Source organism: Pyrus communis, chromosome 3 (genome assembly GCF_041283825.1).
Source record: "Pyrus communis isolate YQ-2024b chromosome 3, ASM4128382v1, whole genome shotgun sequence".
NCBI lineage: Eukaryota > Viridiplantae > Streptophyta > Magnoliopsida > Rosales > Rosaceae > Pyrus > Pyrus communis.
In genome coordinates, this window is record NC_142567.1 from 23,112,483 (window position 1) to 23,134,293 (window position 21,811).

General features: G+C 36.2%; 1 long non-coding RNA gene across 1 annotated transcript in view; it reads left to right on the top strand.

Annotated features, from left to right (window-relative positions):
• The first annotated feature begins 2,610 nt into the window (after nt 1-2,610).
• Nucleotides 2,611-21,811, top strand: part of LOC148698155 (uncharacterized) — a 48,125-nt gene continuing 28,924 nt past the window's right edge. The window contains exon 1 of the long non-coding RNA XR_015960898.1: nt 2,611-2,657. This is a non-coding gene — a long non-coding RNA (uncharacterized LOC148698155). The remainder of the gene's footprint in view (nt 2,658-21,811) is intronic.

A 21,811-nucleotide genomic window follows, 5' to 3' on the forward strand; every position in this document is an offset into this window, starting at 1 on the left:
CATCCAAATCAAGCTCTGGGAATTCTTCCATATTTTCTTCAACGTTTGGAAACACCTCAAAGTTTATCCCTAACTACTCCAAATAGTTTATTTTCAAGGTTAGACCTTCATAATATTAAGGGAATTTTAACAAAAAACTCTCGGTACTATTCATTGTAACGAAAAACTACATTTTTACATTAAAAAGTCAATTCTGGTACTATTCACTTTACCTTTTATTTTGTCATTATCGTTAAAACTCAAAGTTTTCAAATCCTTTTCATTAGTTTTCTTTAATATTAATGGAATAACATGTTATCCTCGCAAGAAATCAACAAATAAAAAATTGTAAGTCATTTGATTATTACTGTGATTTCATTGGTTACCAACTTTTTCGAAAATGACAAAATTAGTCAGTTCAGATATGTAGAGTACCCTTATATTATTTTACTAATTTATTAGCACTTGAGCGACCTTGTATGTATAACTTTTTAAGTGTTACCAACCAATATTCTTTATACAATATTAATCCCTACGGACCCTACCTAGACATTATGCCATACAATATACAATACTAGAAAAGAAACAAAAATTAGAAACGCATCTGATCATCTAAGATCAACCAAACCAAAAAACATGGAAAAAGTCCAACCATTTATTTTTCAAATTTTTAAATAACTTGGAATTTGGGTGAAATTGACTTATAAAAATCATATTTTTTCCTAAAAAGGTTTCCGTGCACCTCTTATGCTTCAACTTTCCTGAATTAAACATATTAAGAAGCAGATTACCAAAATGCATCGAAAAACATGTAAATGGAAACATTTGGAGCTACATGAGAAATATTATGGAAGAAAGAAGAGATTTTGATCACGTTTTCACTTTCCGCACATATCTGTTTTTTTAGATATTGGACTGAACAAATTAAATGAGATTAAGCGTTAAATTAAGAGTGAGTGTGCAGAAGATGAAAAAGGGTAAGAAAGAAAACTTCAGATGGAGTTAAGGGTTAAGGAGACTGATTTCATTGAGTGGTTTATTGTACACCATTTTTCGCACTTCTTTCCTTTAGTATGATTTTTAGATTCAATTAAAAGGAGAATCAAGGTAAACAATGAAGAAAGAAACGCAAACATCACAAGAAGAAAATTAGTGTACGGAAATCACTTTCTATGTTTAATCAAAGTACACCAAAAATAAAATACATAATCCAAATAATATTTAAACCACTTTATTATACAACAATTACGCATATAGCAAATACAAAGACAGAAAAATACCCTTTAAATGCACCAACTGCCTCTTCCAAATATGTCTCCTCTCTAAAACTCGCAGAAACAACTCTGGAAAGAGGCTTTTTTTTTTTCTCTTTTTCTTTTGCCTCCCACACGACTAAATTATAAAGAAATTGAAATACAAGATAAAAGCTTAGATGGGTTATGATCCTGAAGTACTCTCCAAAAATATGAGCTCTGCAGGAACATAATTCAACAAATGACCCATGTTTGATTTCTAAAAACCTAAAAGCCCAAAAACAGAAACGAAAAACTATATACTCAAACAACATAGCAGAAGCTTCATCGATCTGACTTGAAATAGCACAACTCCATAGCTTCATAGAGAAGTGGGAGTACGAAATGATTCGGAGCACGAACCGGAGAGGTTCAGAGATGAGTTGCATAACCCATCTTCCCATCTGGTCAGGTCTATCAGATGTCGGAATTGGCAGCAGAGTTGTAGGCGCTTGGTGGTGGGGTTGTGGAGGCAGAGCCTCCCCCACCTTCTCCTCTATTTTTCTCCTGAGCTCCAGGTTTGGAGGCCATGTTGGCCACAGCTTTGACCAAGTTTCCAAAAATCTGAAGCTTGATCTGGCCTCTCCTCGGAATCGCAGGAAAGGTTGTGGTTTTGTTCTTTTGGGTTGTCGAAGAAGTGGTTTCCATGGTTGCGCTACGCGTGTTAAGATGACAAGGAAAGCACAGAGAAGACAGAGTAAAGGGAAGTTAAGATGGAATTTGGATCACAGAGAGAGGAGATTTTATAGAAATTTAGAGAGAGAATGGAGGAGCAGAAGGAGAAATATTTTGACAAGAATTAGGAGAGAGAAATGAGATTAGAAAATCAGAAGAAGGATTTGTGAGTGGTGGAACTCAGAAGTCCTCTGTAGGGAAACAACGGAGAAGCAGAGGCTCTGCCTCTTGACAGAACTTGGGTCACAAAACCAAAGGCAAATTACAGGGAAAGAAATGGGGAAGGGAGAAGCGATATTTATAGTCCAAAACGCAAGGAAACGCTTCACTAAGTACCCCAATTTTCTAATCACGCCCCGTCAATTTTCTCCGTAAAACGCCAAGTTTACCCTTCAACAAGTGGATAATAACTGATCTCTTACTTGGTCTGCAAGTCATCCCATTCATAGCCTACTCACTGTTATTTTTCCTTTCCCAAAATTGGACAAATTTTTGTAAGGAAAATTAATGAAAATGATTTGAAAACTTTGAGTTTTAATGATACGGATAAAATAAAGAGTAAAGTGAATAGTACCATGATTGATTTTTTAGTGTAAAAATGTGATTTTTCGTTAAAATAAACAGTATCGTAGGCTTTCCGTTAAAACTTCCATTTTTGTAACATACTTGATGTGTACAAGCAAAGACTTGAGCAAGACTTGGATCACCCAGGTGCTTGGGTGGCTGCCTGCCCAATCCAAGTAGGTTAGCAGGGAGAAATATGCTTAGGGAATATGGTTTCTAAAGTCAACCAGTTCTCACTATACAAATGCATACCTGTAGATGTAGGGTAGGGGTCCTACATAATCGGTCCTCTGGGTCCTCAACCTTTCAATGCTACAACTACTCGTATGTTTGCAAGTCCCATTCCCGCCAAATGATAAACCTAGCGCGCCAAACTTTGTGTTAGTGTGGAACATGTCAAATAGGCCCGTGGGCTTTTCCGTGTCCGGATATTTTAGGCCCAATATAATAGTCATGATGCTTTAGGTAAGATAATTATTCTACGTTGTGGTCTTTGAAAATGCAGACATTTCCTCGATATGCTGTTATATATTACCGATATTGTTGATATTGCTAATAATATGTTTTGACCAAAAAAAAGTTAAGGTTATGAACATACATGTAAACATGTGGTTGATATGATTGTTGATATTATGTACGTAAGCTTGTGTTTAAAATTTCTTCGATACGATAGATATTTCCATGAAAATATCTAAAAAATTAGAGAAAGATATGGAAATAGGGGATGAAGTCTAAACTTCACCTTACATTGGATAAACTCTTAAGTTTATGCTAAAATCAACGAATATTCGATATTTTTAATAAGGTTCTAAAAAACGCTAGACGCTAGTTGAGCGGCGGACTAGCGCCTAGGCGACCTAGGCAGATTTAGGTAAATTTCTTATATATTTTATGAATTAATTAAATTTACTATATCAAATGTAAATAATTATTAACTAATATGCTATTTCTTATAGAAGAGCATACATATGTGAATGTTTTATGTACATATATGATATGCTTGCCTAGGAAAAAAAAAAACAAAATATTATCTAAATAATTTATAATTTATATAAGATTTACACACACACACAATAAATATCCCAAACTTAAAAAAAAAAAGGCCCACCCACTCAAACCGTCCACCTTACCTCTGCTCTTTCACATTACCCATCCACTTGGGTGGCTTTCATAATTAAAACCATCACCAGTCCATGGTTTTCATAATTAAAACCATTTGCTTTTGACCTTGGATTTGAAACCACCCTTACCTTTGCAGATGAGTGCAGATGGTTTCTTAATTAAAACCGTCTGAAATGTTTAAGTCTCTCCCTCTCTCTTTCTCTTCACGCTTTCTCTTATCTCATCTTCACATCCGAGCTGCAGTTCGGTGGCAGCTGCAGTTCGCTAGCAACAAGACGAGCTGCAAAAATTCACCGGCAGTCTCTCTCTCTCTCTCTTCTCACTCTCTTTTCCCTCATCTTCACAGAGACGAGCTACAAAAAATTTTTGGGGCTCTGCTGCTACATACAAGATCGGAAGTTGTAGATTCAAACCGCCTAGACTGCCTCTTAACCCGCCTATGTCCTCCCTGCCTAACTGAACGTTTTGGTCTAAATTGGGTCGGAGCTCCGCTGCCCAGCGCCTAGGCGGCCGCCTAGGCAGATTTTTAGCACATTCATTCCATAGCGGAGAAATTCTTATATTTGGTTCAAATCAATGTTTGACCATTCCTAAAGTTTCATTTTAAATTTTCATCAATTCCATCAAAAGCAACAGATATTGATATCGATATCGATATTTGATATATCCGTCGATATTTTCAAAAATTTGCATATCAATATTTTGACCGATACCAATATTTTAAACAGGTAAAGAAGTTTTGAATAAGATATGTATCATAGAGTGAACGCAAATATTGTGGTCACAATATATATAGATATATATATATATATATATAAAAACAAATGCTCACTCACTGATACGTAGTCGGGTCGTAACCTCCTAACCTTGCTTGACCTCGTATCTCCTCGGGATAGTTCTCTCCTATATATGAAACAACTATAGTAATTACCACCTCATGTTTAAGGTCTATTGCAACCTTATACAACATCTTCAAAAAATTTCACTTTTATACCTCACATACTATTTTATTTCAATATAATGCATCTGTTACATTTTACATCCATTGGTCCGTTAAGAGTTGACGTGGCTACCACATTTGTGCCACGTGGCTGCCAAAATTGTGCCACATGACAAAAAAATAATTTTTTATGCATTAAAAATATTATAATAATTTACCCTTAAAAAAAAAAAATGAAACCCATCTTCCTTCCCGACCATCTTCTCCTTCTCCTTCACTCTCTTCATCTCCCATCCCATCCAAAAAACCCACCCCACCCCCAACTCGGCTTCTTCTAAAGGGTCGGCTCGCTCCTACGATGATCAGGAACCAGCCAATTCTGGCGGCAGGTCCAGAATTGTCCAGAAGAGGACAAAGCATAAGTTTGACGATTTCGATAGAAGGAAGGGGACCGATCAATACAACAGAGATGGTGGAGGGTACAATCATAATTTGATGCACAAGTCCAAGAGCTTATCCACGTCGAGGAGGTCACCAGCAGATTTTCGAAAGGGTTTCGATTGGAGCGAGATAGGTCCAGGAGCGAAGGTAGTGGGAGTGGAGTGTTGTCGTGGTAGAGGTTTGGGAAAGAGTTCGATGAGAGAAGGTCAGGAAAAGGGTTGAAGGATGTAAGGTTGCCGAAGTGGTCGAATTCAAAGGATTCAGGGAACGAGAAATCTAGGGTTAGGTCTCCGGGGAGGTGGGGGTGGGGTGGGTTTTTGGATGGGAGGAGAGGTGAAGAGAGTGGATGAGAGGGAGGTGGGTCGGGGGGAATGGGTTTCTGGGTTTCAGTTTTTTTTTTAATTTAATTTTTTTAAGGGTAAATTATTATAATATTTTAAATGCATAAAAAATTATTTTTTTGGCACGTGGCACAAATTTGGCAACCACGTCAGCACAAATGTGGCAACCATGTCAGCTCTTAATTAATTAAAACATACACAAAAAGGCTAGGAAAATCCCCCATAGTTTGCCCAAATAGAGGGCTTAAATATACAAAAACATTTTACACGGTGTCACGGACTCGCACATGATGACCATGTGTCGCCAGCTTGTGGCCACGTGTAGGCCACACGCCTGCACGCTCTGGCAGGTCTCAGTGGAATATTCAGTCAGAATTGACGGAATATTCCGTTAAGTCTAACGGTGTTACCTTAACGGCGTCAGTAACAGCGTGAGAATATTCTGTCAACTTTAACGTAATATTCTCCTTCTTGTCCAATTTTTTGATCACCGTCGCCTCCATCTGGTTCGCCGGAATCTGGAAAAGTTGGTCGAATTTTGTAAAAACTTAAAAAAACTTCATATCTTCCTCATTTCTCAACCATTTTCGATGTACTTTATATGGAAATGAGGCTTGGGAAGAGAAGAACAAGTTTGTACCTTTGAAAGTCCAAAAAGTGGATGAAAATGGACTGAAAATGCCTCAAACATCTCGGCCCTAATTCCAACGTCCCAAAGTCCCAAAGTCGCGTATCTACACGTTGGCTTAACTTCAAACTTAGGGACCTCAGGGAGTTGAGTAGTTACTTCTAAACCTTCCAAAACCTCGTAACTTGAACGGAAAGTTGCCGGAGAACCCACACCCAAGTTGGAAGCTTAAAACTTGGTTATTTTTTAATCGGCTTGTACGAATGGACTCGTGGGGATGAGATGAGTAAGATGGTGGTGATTTAAAGTCTGATCTATAATGTTTGATGATGGTGTTTGTGTTGTAGAGAGAAGAGAGAGACATGGCGTGAGAGAGAGAGAGAGAGAGAGAGAGAGAGAGAGAGAGAGAGAGAGAGAGAGAGAGAGAGAGAGAGAGAGAGAGAGAGAGAGAGAGAGAGAGAGAGAGTTTCTGATTAGACAAGAAAGATAGGGTTTTTGATTGGGTGAGAAAAGTGAGGGAAGAAAATTGATTGGTAGGTGAGGTAAGGTCACCAATAAGGGACCGATTTTTAAAGTGGGAAAGGGTTTGATTTACACAATTTAAAACTACAAAATATCTAGCTCACCCTATCCAAAACAATCTTCACCAACACTGATTAATTCACACACATGTGTACAATTTTACATGTTGTTAACGTTCTTTAACTAAGCGTAACTTCTTCGTTACAAATCCGATTCAAGTCTAACTCGAGCTCACACATTCGTAATAACGAGTACTATTTAATCACGATAATAGGAAAAATAAATTAAAAGCTGAATAACAACGTCCACGTCAGGTTCCACTTTGCCAACAACGGTACAATCGTCATTTTACATAATCGGAAAGGAAATTACATAAAAAATTAGAGATGGGTCATAACTAAACCCTCCAATTTTCTCATCACACCCCGTCATTTTCTTTCCGTACCCTTTGACGAGTGGATAATAACAAATCTCTTACTTGGTCTCCAAGTCATCAATTTTTGGAACAGACCTGATTTGGACAAGCAAAAACTTGAGCAAGAATTGGATCACATAGTTTCCATGATGAGTTGTAACTTGTACTAGTGCAAATTGCAGGCCTTCACCTAAGTCAACGGGGCACAGGTGACAAGCTTAACAAAACAAAACTCAATATTATCGTGCACAAATTGCCTTCCCATAAGCACGTGTTTGACAAATTAGGGTTGTGATCAGCTTCCACGAACTTTCCGTTTGTCGATTTCTTGTGCTAAAAGCTTCAAGTTCAGGGAATGAACTAACAATAAACATCAAGTTCGCAAGTTACATTTTCTTTCACATGCACCTTATAACCCTCGAAAAGAGTGAGAAACGAGAATCAAACTCGAACAATTTGTAAAAAGAAAAATTATAATAACGTATTAGATCTTCGGTTTTAATGGATGAAGTTTCTAAATAATACGTTATATTAAACTTACATAAAAGAATTATAAGTTAAATGTAGGTTGGGTCACACTTTGCAGAGCCACCTAAATTATTAACGTTTTAAGATATCTTTTTCTTTATTGTCGCTTTTTTATTTAAGAAAATTAAGATACCAATCCATTATATTTATTTTGGGCGACTTTAAATCCTGATGAGTAGTGTTGTAGAAATTCCTTTGGGTCCCAGGAGCTGGGGTGGCTGCCTCCACACAGTGCCCAAACCAAGTAGGCCGGGAATGAGGATGCGGGGGTCTTTTAATTGTGTTCACTCATCGTATATCATGCGATCATAAAATATTTTAAATTTTTATGTAAAATTGAACACAAATAATACTTGACAAAAACTAACAGCACAATTTACAATGAACAAACACAATTAAACGATCCCTTGTATCCTCACAAAAAGAATCCGAGAACCTCTTTCGCTCGGGGGATATGCCCCTAAAGTCAACCAGTTCTCACTATACAAATACATACATATAGGGCACGGGTCCTATATAATCATTGCACTGGGTCCTCAACCTTTCAATACTACAACTACTCAACTGTGGTAACGTGCTTTTCTAGACATTCTGCTCCGACACCGGTTGTATACAATATTGTGTGATGTCGTGCTAAACAAGTAATAGAAGAGAGGAGAGGGAAAGTGCTAACACCGCTAATGCCGCATCCACAGGATAAGCATTCATTTACCTTTCAATACCTTTCAAGCCGCTACATTAGTGGCGCATAAATCATGTTTATCAACCAAGTTTGTTCAATGATCATAACTTAATTGATTAGCGAGAAAAACCAGGCCGGGATACTATCCAGAAAAAGGTGTTAAAAAATCAAAAAGGGTGTATTTTTTTAGGAGGACTGTAATAAGGAGGATGATCTGCTCATTGGTTGTATTTAAATTTCACTTGTGGTTTAGGTCCCGAGTGCCCTTGGGCAAAAACCATGGCTCTTGCTAATAAGAAGCAACGAAAAAAACTGGAACAAGTTAGGGCAGCACCAAAAGGTTTTGTTTCTTTTATGGTCATTCTGTCGTATACCTAACCACTGGAAGTTCTTTGTCAAATTGTCATTTCCTTCCAAACCCTAAATCGTTTTCGTTGACATGTCTCATCAAGATCCCTACACATATTTAATTAGTTTTATTTTGCAACCCCAAAAAGCGATACATAATTTATTGGCCCTTGCATGCATATTTTCAAACGTCCGGAATTTGTTAATCCTCCTGCCCTACCACTTTATGTTGTGGATTGTCAAGTGGTGACTTTATTGTAAGAAGAATAAAAGTGATCCATGTGAGGAAGTTATCCATGGTCAAAACAAAGTCACTTGTCAAAAGATTAAATAGGTGGTTATACATATAGTTGGTTGGTTAGAATATTGTTAGAGTGAATTAGTTGGTATAAGGAGGTAGTTAAAGAAGAGTACTTGTCCTGCAAGTTTGGAAAACTTCTATATAAGTGAACTGTAAATCATATGGTTTCTAATGAAGAAAAACATTCTCTATTAATACAATTCTATCTCATCTCTTCTACCTCTCTTCTTAAAACCAGATTTCAGCTATCTCAATATTTATCACTTACAAGATTCCAAGAAGTTAATTTTCTAATAATTTTTTAATAAAAGTGAGAACTTTGTGTTATTGCATGAATTTATTATTATTTATTTTTAAATTTAATTTAATTTAGGCCGATCTTCCATGATATAATTCATGGCTTCGTCAATATCTAGCAATCAACATACATGGCCAAAAGATCCCAATTTTGATAAATAAATATAAAAAAAAAAGTAAGGTATTTTAGTCAAAATTGTCCCTGAGATTAGGATAATTCTTCACTTTGGTCATTGAGATTTGAAATTGATATAAGTGGTCCTTGAGTTTATCCACCATCAATCATTTTGGTCATTCAGAGAAAAATCTTCGTTAAATAAGGACCACAATGACAAAAATACCTTCAATTTAATAAACAATGGACTAAAATGATTTGACAATTTGAGGGTATTTTTTGTCATTTTGGTTTTCTTTAACAGATTTTTTTTTTCACGAAATGATCAAAATGATTGACAATGGACAAACTCAATGACCACTTCTATGAGACAAATCTTATGAGCCAAAGTGAATAGTTATGTCAACCTCAATGATCATTTTAGCTAAAAAACCAAAGTGAATAGTTGTGTCTCTTCAAGTAGATACACGACAAAAAAGTATGTCCCCGATGCATGCAAGTTCCGCTCTTAGTTTTGATCGTGATGAACTAATTATTTAGAGACAAAAACATGTAAAAAGCAAAATATAATGTTTATAACCACTGTATCATATAACAACTACATAAACGATACAGAGCCAAAATACCATCAGAAACAACTCCTAAGAAATTGAAATACAAGATAAGGTTAAACGGATTTTGATCCTGCAAAGCTGGCCTAAAATATGAGCTATGCAGGAACATACTGTAACACATTACCAGGTTTGATTTCTGTATTTAAACTAGCAGAATTTCTTATCTTCCTGGATAAGTGGGATAGGAAACGATTCGAGGCACGAACCGGAGAAACAGTGATGAATACAGAGCCCATCTAGCAATCCTATCATTTGCAACGGATGTTGGCATCAGAGTTGTAGGCACTTGGTGGTGGTGTTACAGAGGCAGAGTCTCGACCACTTTCTTTTCTGTTGTTCCTCGGAGCTCCCAGTTTCGAGGCCATCTTGATTACTGCTTTGACTAAGATTCGAAAAATCTTGCCCTTGATCTTGCCTCTCCTCGGAGGAAGGGTTGCGGTTTTCTTCTCTTTGGGTGTCGAAGAAGCGGTTGCCATGGCTGCAGAAAGTATGAAATGTGAGAAGGAAGGTAGAGAGCAAAAGGCAGAGAGAAAGAGGAACCCTGTACAGAAACAGAGGAGGAGCAGAGCCTCCGTTTTAATGGGTCCAAAGAAACTAAGGCAGCGGAAAGAACTTGGAAAGTTTGAAGGACAAGGACTCATGTGGCATGGGAAAGGGAGGCTGATATTCTGTATTTATATATAGGTCCAAAGAAAGAATAATTATTTCTTTTGTCAGTATTTTCCGATGTATGTCGTGCACCCAACAATGAATGGTTGGATGTACTGTTAAGGATTCAAGAACAAAAATATGATGACCAAGAATTTTAACGCATAGGATAATAAATCTCCTTTCTTTGTTGTCCGATTTACATTTTTATCTGTTCTCTAATATGTAATCATGGTTTGGATTTCACACACAAATTAAAAGGGTAATACTAGAAAGATCAAAATTTTAAACCAAATTTACAAATCAAATAATGTGTCACCAATAAGATATAAGCAAGTTAACCGACACTTAATTAATAATCCAATTATCTACAATCACATTATTAATGACCTTTAAAATTTGTCATCAAGGGTTTCCTGTAGCTTTCCGGGCTGGGGCCTATGGTTTCTAGAAAGCAGAGTACGACCTACTAGTCTGCCGTCTTGGACTAGAGATTTTGCAGTGTGACTGTCACACGAGGTAGTACATCACGTGTCACTATATAAATGATGGGTTATGTGTGTTAGAAGGTTAATAACTTAAAAATTAAAAATTTCCACCACTTACAAAAAAACACGTGATATACCATCTGTATTCCAATCACAACTAAAAATTTCTTGTCTTGAACCTCGTTAAGAAAATGCACCTTTCTTCTCATTTACGAGACACATAAAAGGTCCAATTTTTTTTTTTTTTTTTTTTTTACGAAAGGTTGCTTTTTAATTAAGCACAACAACGCCAAACCAATTTTATTACTATCCCAACATTTATCTCGTGACTTGCATAACATATCAAGTGTGAAACTTTATAAAATAAAAAAAACCTCAATGCCATTTATAGTAGAATGGTTCATTCATTTTATAATATGGGACCTTTTTGACATCCTTAAACGACACCCAACATAAATTTAGTGCCCTAAGGGTGCGTTTGTTTGACTTCGTTAAGTCTCACTGGACTGGATTGGATTAAAAGCTAGTGAAGTCCCATGTTTGTTATTGGAAGGGACTAGTTTTAATAATCTTAGCTCTCACTCACTCCGACTACCAACCTCTCTAAACGGTCTTAGCTAGTCCTCCCGCAAACCATGGGATTGCTAAGACCACATCTTTTGCATCCTCGTCTTCTCTCTCGCGTCCTTCATCTCTGACTGACAACTCATATCACGTCCTCGTCATCTTCGACTCCTCAATTTGCAGAGATGGCCAACTCGATCGTCAGCCACATCAGCTACAAAACAAAAACCAAATTGCAGCTGCAGAAAGCTCCGACTGTGGTGAAAACCTTAGAGGAATATCCTACTCTGGCTGCAGTCGATTTACCTTTAAGCTCGCCCGCGCTGACGCCGATATGCACGACCCAACCTCGAGGAGGTGAAATTTTTTACTAGTCGGTCTTGGTTCACGACCCAGACTTAAGTCAGGATCGAAATCAGAGTGTCGTTGTTGGGTATACAAGGAACGCAGCTGCGATTTCAATTTCGATTGAAATTGAAATTGAATTTTTTATTGTTTGTGTTTTGGGAGCTTTATCGATTCAACTGGAGGAGAAAGATGTGGTTGCAAGTAGTGGAATTTGGACGAAGAGCTTTATCAATTGAAATGAAGGAAAAGCTGTGATTGGAATGTATGTAGTTTGGACGGAAAAAAAAGGAGAGGGAAGAGAGGTTTTAGGAGTGTTCTAGAACAGGAAAAAGAAATAGAAAAAGAAAAAAGAAGAATTATTTTTATTATCCTACTTCTTAGTCCGACACTGCATCAAACGTTTCACTAAATTAGTCTTACTTAGTCTAGTCCAAGCCAGTCCAGCTTAGTCTCTGAAGCTAGTCTAGTCCAAGATAGTCTAATGCAACAAACGCACCCTAAATGCTACCTAGGACCTATGGCACTTGAGTTTGAATTTCAGTTTGGGGTCCTAATTGACATAATCCATATTGTGGGGCCCCTGAATTTGTGGGCCCCTAGCTCAATGGACGGCAACGTCGAGATAAAACTTCTAGACTTCTTGGGTTTCGTGGGATGCAAGTTTAGTATTCACAGCGGTGAGTCAGTTTTTATCTGAAAATTGGGTGGCAAAAGTTTTAACCTCGTTTCGAGATGTGAATATGGAAGACATTGAGCAACAATAGTCAACAGCACACACAATCCTAGGTGGATTCATGGACAGAGCCAATGAAGGTTTACTGAGGACATATGTCTTCACTCAAGTAATTCGTTTGTTTAGTTGTAGATTATAATTATATAATATACATGAGTTATCTTTGAAGAATATATATATATATATATATATATATATATCTAATATCCAATATACATTCATTCTACTTATACTTCATATCAAATATTATATGAGCAATAGTGTTCTTGTTCTATCATTCAAATCGAAAAAACTCTCCCGCCTATCATGTACTTATTTATTTTCTCATTACTTTGCCACTTTCCACTACTATATTGAAATTTTTGTAACATTAGAATTGTGATACATCATCATTTGAAACCATCATTACTATCATATTGCATATAAATATACTATAATAAAATTTTCGGTTGCTCTTACTAGAAGAAGTCCCTGGATGGATTTGTTAGTGCGTTGTGCTAGAGAGTGAGAGCTTGACGACCTTTTGGGGCACATATGGTATAGGTTAAGTCCACTTCAAATGACCTAAGTGCTTACCTAATCGTTGGCATACAAAAATCGCACACTTCTCGACAGGTGTCCACTCACCTGAGTCTTTAATCTAGTTTTCCGAGCGAAAAGTACTCATGCGTGACCGCAACACCACAAGTACACAACGTGGTGTTATTAATCTAGTGTTGCATTTATATTCTAAGATATGGTATAAAAAAACCTATTTTGAAATTTTAGAACATCTTTAAACGAGATGTCAAATAGAATATGTCAAAATTTTATTTGATGGGTGATGTGGCAAATTGAATACAAGTGCTAAATTATCTTCTTTTTCAATGGATGTGTCAAATATTTATTTTATTATTTTATTGGGCTGGAGTTACATTAACTATTAAAAAATAATCAAAATTAATTGTAGTTTTTATTCTATTGGTTGTTAATTGGACCCATGTACTAAAAATTTTAATTAAATATATTTGACTCATTCTTTGTTTGCTGTCAAAAAAGACAGCTAGAAAGTAAGGAGTCAAATGACTCACATGCCACATCATATATAGTATATCCATTGGAGAACACTTAAATGTCTTTTAATCCTATTTGGCACATTTGACATTTGCTTTGGAGATGGTCTTAGAATGTAATTCTAGTAATGAGTGGTTTTACTGGAATTGTTTTTTATTAGAAATACGTTGATATATTTAAGAAGGGTAACACTAGAGAGACTAAAATTTTAAATCAAATTTGCAAGCCAAATGATGTGTCACCAATAAGAAATAAGCACATTAATCAAAACTTAAGTAATAATCCAATCATCATCAACAACCACATCATTTGGTTTAAAAAATTTGGTCTCCCTAGCATTATTCTTTTAAGAATAATGCACGTTGGTTATTCACTATCTTTTTAAGGCTCCTAATGCGGTCTCGTGGTTTCTTATGATGGATTGGAAGAATTGTCTGGTGACTTCGTCAAATGCAATTTATGTACACATATCTATAGAGAAGGAAATCAGGTTGTAGATGCTTTAGCTTCTTTTCGGGCATATATTTATGCTTATACTGGTAGTCCACAATTCTAGATTTTATAGTCTTTACTCATGCTCGTGACATTTCGTTTTGTCCGTATTACTGTTTTCGTTTATCATTTTTGTCTTTGCAGGACCTTGGCATACCCCCCCCTTCGAGCTTGTATTTTTTTTCTTCGGTTTACGTTTATTTATTATCAATAAAACTGGTGGAGAAGGGACGGCGGGGGGTTTTCTTGGTGTAATGGTCCTCACCCCTTCAGGGGAGGATAGGTGCCTCACATACGACTATTGCCGAAGAGCTAATCTCGCCTAATCTTTCTCCATTTGAAAAGAATTTTATATATATATATATATAATTTCAATGTTTTTTCTTATATCAAACACTGCCAAAAGTGTTTTTGATAATTTAAAAACGCTTTTAGCCATTCTATTTTTTCCCCATATTTTCCTTCAATCAATCACCACATTACACTAATAACTAGCTCCCCCCAAATATGTCTAACCCCACACTACATAAAACCCAAACACATGTGTTGACAATTGTGTACCATGATCACCTTCCCTGAAATTGCCCAACAATCACTACTCACCTTCCTTGGGACGCCGTAGCCTCATAGCCTCATAGCCTCATCCTCCTACTTCAATATTCAATATGAGATCTGCATCAAAACAGATAGTATTAGTTAAAATGCAGGTTGGTCGCACTTTTAAGTCACTTGGGAGCCCACCGCTGCACGGCAGTGTACCTTTTTCTTTGCCACTTCCTTTATAATGTAAGGTATCACTCAAATTTATTCAAGGCAAATTGAATGTCCTAAAAGACCCTGTGTTATAGTGCAGAATGGGTCCAGTGCAGTACTTCTTTAGGGTTACAGATCCATTGGTTTGGGGCATATGCCTTGGCCCACAGGTTCTTTGTACACCCAAATTTTGTCTCTAGATACCTGTCAATTTTGTTTAAAAGAAAACAATCTTACTCGAATATAAAATTACCGCATACAAGGAAAATAGGCATGAAAAAAAAAATGAAAAATGGGTGTACAGAAAACATAAATTCAAACAAAGTAAAAGAAGGGTATTTATGGCCCCTTAGTACTAAAGTCTAGTGATACTCCTCTTATCTTGGAAATGAGAGGTTTTAGATTCGAATCTTGTGGATGGCTCATTCGATACCAAATTAGGCTGCCAATTGTGTGGCTTAGCCGAACTCTCCCTCCTCTTAATGTAAAAATATCGATATACTAAAAAAAAAGGTATTTGTAAAGGTTTAATAAATTATTTTGAGCATCCAAAAAGTAAATTACATGTCCAAAAAAACAAAGGTGTCCAAAAACGAAACTTAAAGCGTACGTAAAAAAACCAAGGAAAATTAATGAAAATGGCTTGAAAACTGAGTTTTAACGATAAACACAAAATAAAGGGTAAAATGAATAGTACCAAGATTGACTTTTTAGTGTAAAAATGTGGTTTTTCGTTAAAGTGAATAGTACCATGAGCTTTTCGTTAAAGTTCCGTAGAATAGTTGACCTAACGGGCGTCCCCAAGGCCCGAAAGCTCCTTAAGGATGCCCGTTAGGTCAACTAGTTCTCACTTTGACGCCCACGTACTCGTATAAATTAACAGTGGGGTCATGGGTCTGTGGTCGGTGCTTTTGTAGTAGCCTTAGTTTTCGACATTGTTCATAGTGTCACTTTACCCTAGAGCCTTTTAGAGATCAACTTACATAAAACATATTTATCATCACGTAACGTTTTAATTTAATAATAAATTATCATGTTTAAGTTTGTTGTCTCATGTCAATGCATTGCATTACTAGAACAAAACAATTCGGTAATAGTGAATTCATTTTGTGTAATTGCTCTCATAATTCTGGGGCAGAGACTTTTATTGGTTTGGTTTAATTTGTAAAGTGACCAACATCGTATTCAACATGAGAGCAACTCCAGCAGAAGCTAGAGCCCGATGGACCGGTGACAGAAATGACCAAATAGCCCCAGTAATCTGCTCCAGCCTATGCGGGCAATGGGGCTCGCGGGAGGCCCAAGTGAGAGGCTTGGCTCGAATTGGTGGCCCAAGAGCCTGAGGCCACATAATGCAAGGCTGACGTTAGGATGACATCAGCCACATTATAAAATTAATAAAAAATGTAAAAAAGCAATAAAAATTAATTAAAAAAAATGTAAACAATTAATAATAAAATCCGAAAATTTTTTAAAAATAATAAAAAAATAATAATTTTTGTATAAATATCTTATCATTATCTTCCACCTTACAGCACAATTTATATTTTCTCAAATACTTTGGGTTGTAATTTCTAATTTAATAAAATGTGGTACAACGAGACCGATTAAAAATCATATCCGAAATCTGAAATAAAATTATTTTTATTATTTTATAAAATAAAAAATAATAATATTTTATTGCCTATTATCATGGCTATTCAGTTTAGGGGTGGGGATGCAAAATGTAGTTACTGTTCACCAAGGGGGATTCAATAGTGAGTTGCCTTATGGGGCCTTTGTAACGCTGGAGTTGCTCTGAAATCTTGTCAATGTACAGAGTGCAAGTGTCCCTACTTTGCTTATGTTATTTTAATAATTTTCTTGGAAATTGACTTGGAGTAAGTTATTCAGTACTTCTTTTTATTTGGTCAAAATTCAACAATTTTTTAAATACAATTTTTATATTGTGTTATTCTATTTCTATACAATCAATTAAAGTGGAAAAATTAAATTTAGGACTTCGTAGAAGTAAATGTTATTAATCATTTTAGAAATAAGTGCAAACTACCTATTTCTTTTACCTATTTTAAAGTGCAATGCTATTACCAGCTCTCTTTTGGTCTTTTTATAAAGGGTAATGCTAGGAAAATTAAATTATTAAACCAAATTTTTAATGTGTCACTAATAAGAAATAAAGACGTTAATTAACATTAAGTAATAATCCAATCATCAACATCCACATCATTTGGTTTACAAAATTTGGTTTAAAATTTTGGATCTCTCTAGCATTACTCTTTCACAAAATAAGAGCATGTAAATAGAGTAGTACTAGTTACACATCCGTTTTTGGCTCCCACACACCATTACTAAATTTTGTCACTTGATCTTCTTCAATTCTGACAGTCAAAAATTAAAAAGTGTATTTAAGAAGTAAAACTAAGTTGTTGGATATCCTTTAACCAAAATAATGCACCATGTCAACATGGTGACCCTAAAAAGGCAAACCCCCCAAAGGAAAAACTGAAATAAGCAAATAAGTCCCACTTTGTTTATGCCATTTCCTGTGCTTGATGTATAATTTGTACCATAAACTAACATTGATAATGGGAAATTAATCATTGGTGGTACTAGAAACCAAAATGAAAATCCTTTTTTTGGTAATTTTAAAGTTTTAAAACTCCCATTTGTTCCTATCAACATCAAAGTTTCAATAATCAGTTCAACAGTTCATTACTAGTTAACATTATTATTGTCTTCAACTTAATTGTGTATGCAATCTAGTAGGTGTGCGGTTTTACATAAATAAATATTAATGCAATTAATGATGAAATCGTCAATCTTTAATTGGGTTAGGTTTCCGCGTAAACATTTTTCTACTAGTCCTTGAAATGATTGATGCCTGTCAATCGTCTAACCATCAAAGTTATGCATGATATGTTATTCAGTATTACGGTCTGGTAATATTCCTCTTTACTTGGAAGTGAGAGGTCTTAGGTTCTAAATTGGGTTGCCTATTGTGGGCTTAACCGAACTCTCCCTCTTCCTAGTATAAAAATATCGATGTACTAAAAAAAAGAAGTTATGCATGATTTGTTAATGGTTGTACATATTTAAAGTTTGATTTTAAATTTTAGGGTTAATCTCAGTTTACTACCCTAAAGTGTCTTGGTTTTCAACATTTGGTACATGAAGTTTTTTTCATCCTAGAGTGATACATAAAATTATAATTTTGGGACACCTTCATACATCCGTTAAGGTTGCTGTTAAATTTGCCGTTAACTTATGATGTGACATCCATATGGACAATGACTGGGCACCACATGAATATTAAAAAATAAATATAAAAAAATTAAAATAAAACTTTTGGGCGTCTTCTCCCTCACCCCTTCCAACCCTCTCATTTCTCTCTTCTGCACCCACCCTTCCCCCTCCCTCTTCGACTCCACCCACTCCATTTCTCTCTCTCTCTCTCTCTCTCTCTCTCTCTCTCTCTCTCTCTCTCTCTCTCTCTCTCTCTCCCCCCCCCACATGGATGCAACATCGCCTACTCGATTAGTGATGGGCACGATTTGGTTTGGTGCGGTTTTGAGTGAAACCAAAACTGAAATTTTTTGCGGTTCAGTTCGGTGCGGTTTTGAAGTCAAAACCGAAATGAAACCAAACCGTTTGGTTCGGTTCGATGCGGTTTCAAACGGTTTCGGTTTGGTTTTTAAGAAAAAAATGTACAATTTGCAATTTAACATATTAATAAGCATTTCCCAATAGCAATAGGAAAAAGACTTTTGTTATGTAAACAATTAGCATGTTGCATGCAGTTGTGTTAAAACATGTTTGTGCAACAAAAGGGTGTCCCTTACACTGTTTATCATAAAACAAGTTGAATAAATTTAAATTCATTAAACGTGAGCGAAACTTTCATACTAGAATATGTGATATCATGCTTCAAATGAGTGGACTTCATTAGATCATTGTTCGACTCTTGATAACAAGATTAGTCTCGTGTGATGGTATAAAATAACAAAGGTCCTTCAAGTTAATGAACGAAAGAAAGTGATGAATGATGATATTCTAGTGTGGTTAAGTCCATACTAAGTATATAGATTCTAACAAACAACCAATTAAAACATGAAATCTAATATGGACATTTAATTAAATATTTATTAATATTTGTGGTGTGGTTCTGTTTCGGTGCGGTTTTCAAAAGCCAAAACCGAAACCAAACTATTTTCTATGTTGTGGTTCGGTTTCAAAACCGAAACCGTTTCAAAACCGCAAAACCAAACCGTTCGGTGCGGTTCGATTTAGTTCGTGTTTCGGTTCTAAGTGCCCAGCCCTATACTCGATCATCACTATCCAGAATGGCGGCAAACCAAAACAACGACAGATTAGTACCAATGCCGTGTACTGTTGGACTTGTGCTCAACACTGCCGACCTGAACATCAACAGAGAAAACATGTTCCTTGACAATCCCGATGACTCATACATCAATACCGTATAACCTTTCTCTCTAAAATCTAATTCGGGTTTTCATACAAAATACAGAGGGCTGACATTTTTAGGGTTTTTCTAATTGGGGTTTGAATTCAATTTAGGCTACTAGTGACACATTGTACACGTCGGCGATTACGTTCGAGGAGCTGAATTTGTCACCGGAGTTTATACAGGGGTTGTATAGAAAGATGGGCTTCAAGAAGCCCAATAAAATTCAGGCAATCACTTTGCCAATGATTTTGTCCCCTCCGTACAAAGACCTCATTGCTCAGGCGCACAATGGCATGGGGAAAACCACTTGTTTCGGGCTCGGGAAGGGGAGGGTGGGTGCAGAGGAGAGAGGGAGGAAGGGTCTGGGGTCTTGGGCCAAGCTTAATCGAATGGTGGTAGTTATGGAAAAGAAGAAGAAGATGAGGAATGAGGTGGTGATTAGTAAAGTGGACTTGGATAAGACCATTGATGGAGAAAGATGTGAGAGATAGAGAAAGAGATGGAATGGGTCAAGTCGAAGAGGGATGGGCAAGGGTGGGTGCAGAGGAGAGAGGAGATGGGGGTCGGAATAGGTGAGGGAGAAGACGCCCAAAAGTTTTTTTTTTAAATTTTTTTAGTTTTTATTATTTTTTTATTTTATTTTTTAACATCCACATGACGCTCAGTCATTGTCCACGTGTAATGGTGGACCCAGGAAATAATATTAGGGGGTTAGTAAGAATAACATGCGCAACACACAAATTTTTTTTTACCAGAAATAGCATGCATATTGTTATTTCATTGAATCTTGGTAGGCCTGAAGTAATTTGGAAAGGCATACTGCACACCTGTTAATGCCTCATTTTCGAGGCTAACTAACATGTTCCAAGGCTGCTCCCATATAAATTTTTAACAAAGAAACACACTTATCTTGAACACACTAACAATGTTTGATATCATTGCATCCCATTAATATGTTTGTCCAAGAATGATGATGCTTTGTTATTCACTGAGATCACTATTTCTTTCAGACATTTTATCAAACAGTTGGAGAGCATGTATGAAGTCAACTCTAATCTTCAAAAGGGTAACACCCAAGGTATCCATAGACATTCACCAAAGTTCGGAGGGTTAGCACCCAAAGTATCCATGGACGTTCACTGAAGTTCGGGGATCAGCTGACCCCTTCCCCCCCCCCCCCCCGCCCTGCCCCTTAATGCATCCAACAATGTCCACGTGGATGCCACGTCATTAGTTAACAGTAAATTTAAGAACAACCTTAACAAATGTATGAAAATGTTCTAAAATTATAACTTTATGTACCACTCTGGAATGAAAAAAACTTTATGTACCAAATGTTGAAAACCAAGAAACTTTATGGCAGTAAACTGAGATTAATCTTAAATTTTTTGTTGATGATAACGAGGGACTTAGATTAAGATAATTAGTTTTCATTTTAATTATTTTTGTTTTTATTTATTTATTTATATATCATGCATGCATGCATGGTAGATTAGTGGGACGCGCTTTTGCTTGCCCTACAAATTGACACAATTTTGCATCATCACACAATCTCTTCATCTAAACTCTTTGAAATCGAATATTTTGCATCATCTCACAATCGTCACAACCCCTCCTGCCATTGATGTAGTTTTCTCCATGTCCCAGACCAAATGAAGTGATTTGTCATTATTTACATTATTTGATTGAATTTTAAAAAAATTGCCAAATGACCCAAACCGTGTTCGCTGACATTTTTCTATCTAGTCCTCCCACACATACATTAATTTAATTTGGAATATCATATATGATATGATGTTACTAATTCTTTTTATATGGTGTGAAAGTGATAGATGAAAGCATGACTTTAGCTTTTGTATGATATGGAGCTTTTGTATGATATGGTGAGGTTAAAAAGTGTTTGGAACATGTAGAATATAAGACCCAACCAAATTATTGGTGTGGTCACCATTCTAAATAGGTATGTAACTACATCTGGATAAAAAGAAATATACAAGTAAAGAACAAATGGAAATTGGTCAAAATGATTATTATTATTTTTTAATTTCAATTGTTGGAATGATAGCTTTTTAGTATGTCGTTGGTAGTTGATCTAGCTTGATTCGATGATGGTTGTAGACTCATGGACATATCTGTTATCGAATCGCCTTTTGCGGCCAAGTATGTAATGGAGACACGTTGATTGGGTCGTGACTGATGCAAATCCGGTTGCAGAGGGGCGAGATTTGCGCGCCTTGCTTTGTTGTTGTGGAGATGAACTAACGATGGTTTTCTTCTCAGCTTAGCTGTGTTTTGTGTTTGTGTTTGTGTATGTTTGTGCTGCCTAGCGGTTTGTGTGGCCTCGCATCTTTGCGATGACTTGGTGTGTTCCTAGTTTTTGGATATGTCACTATTGATTTATTGTTGTGTGTGTTATTGCTATCGTTTCTTAAAAAAAAAAAAAACTATAGCCCTACAAAATCC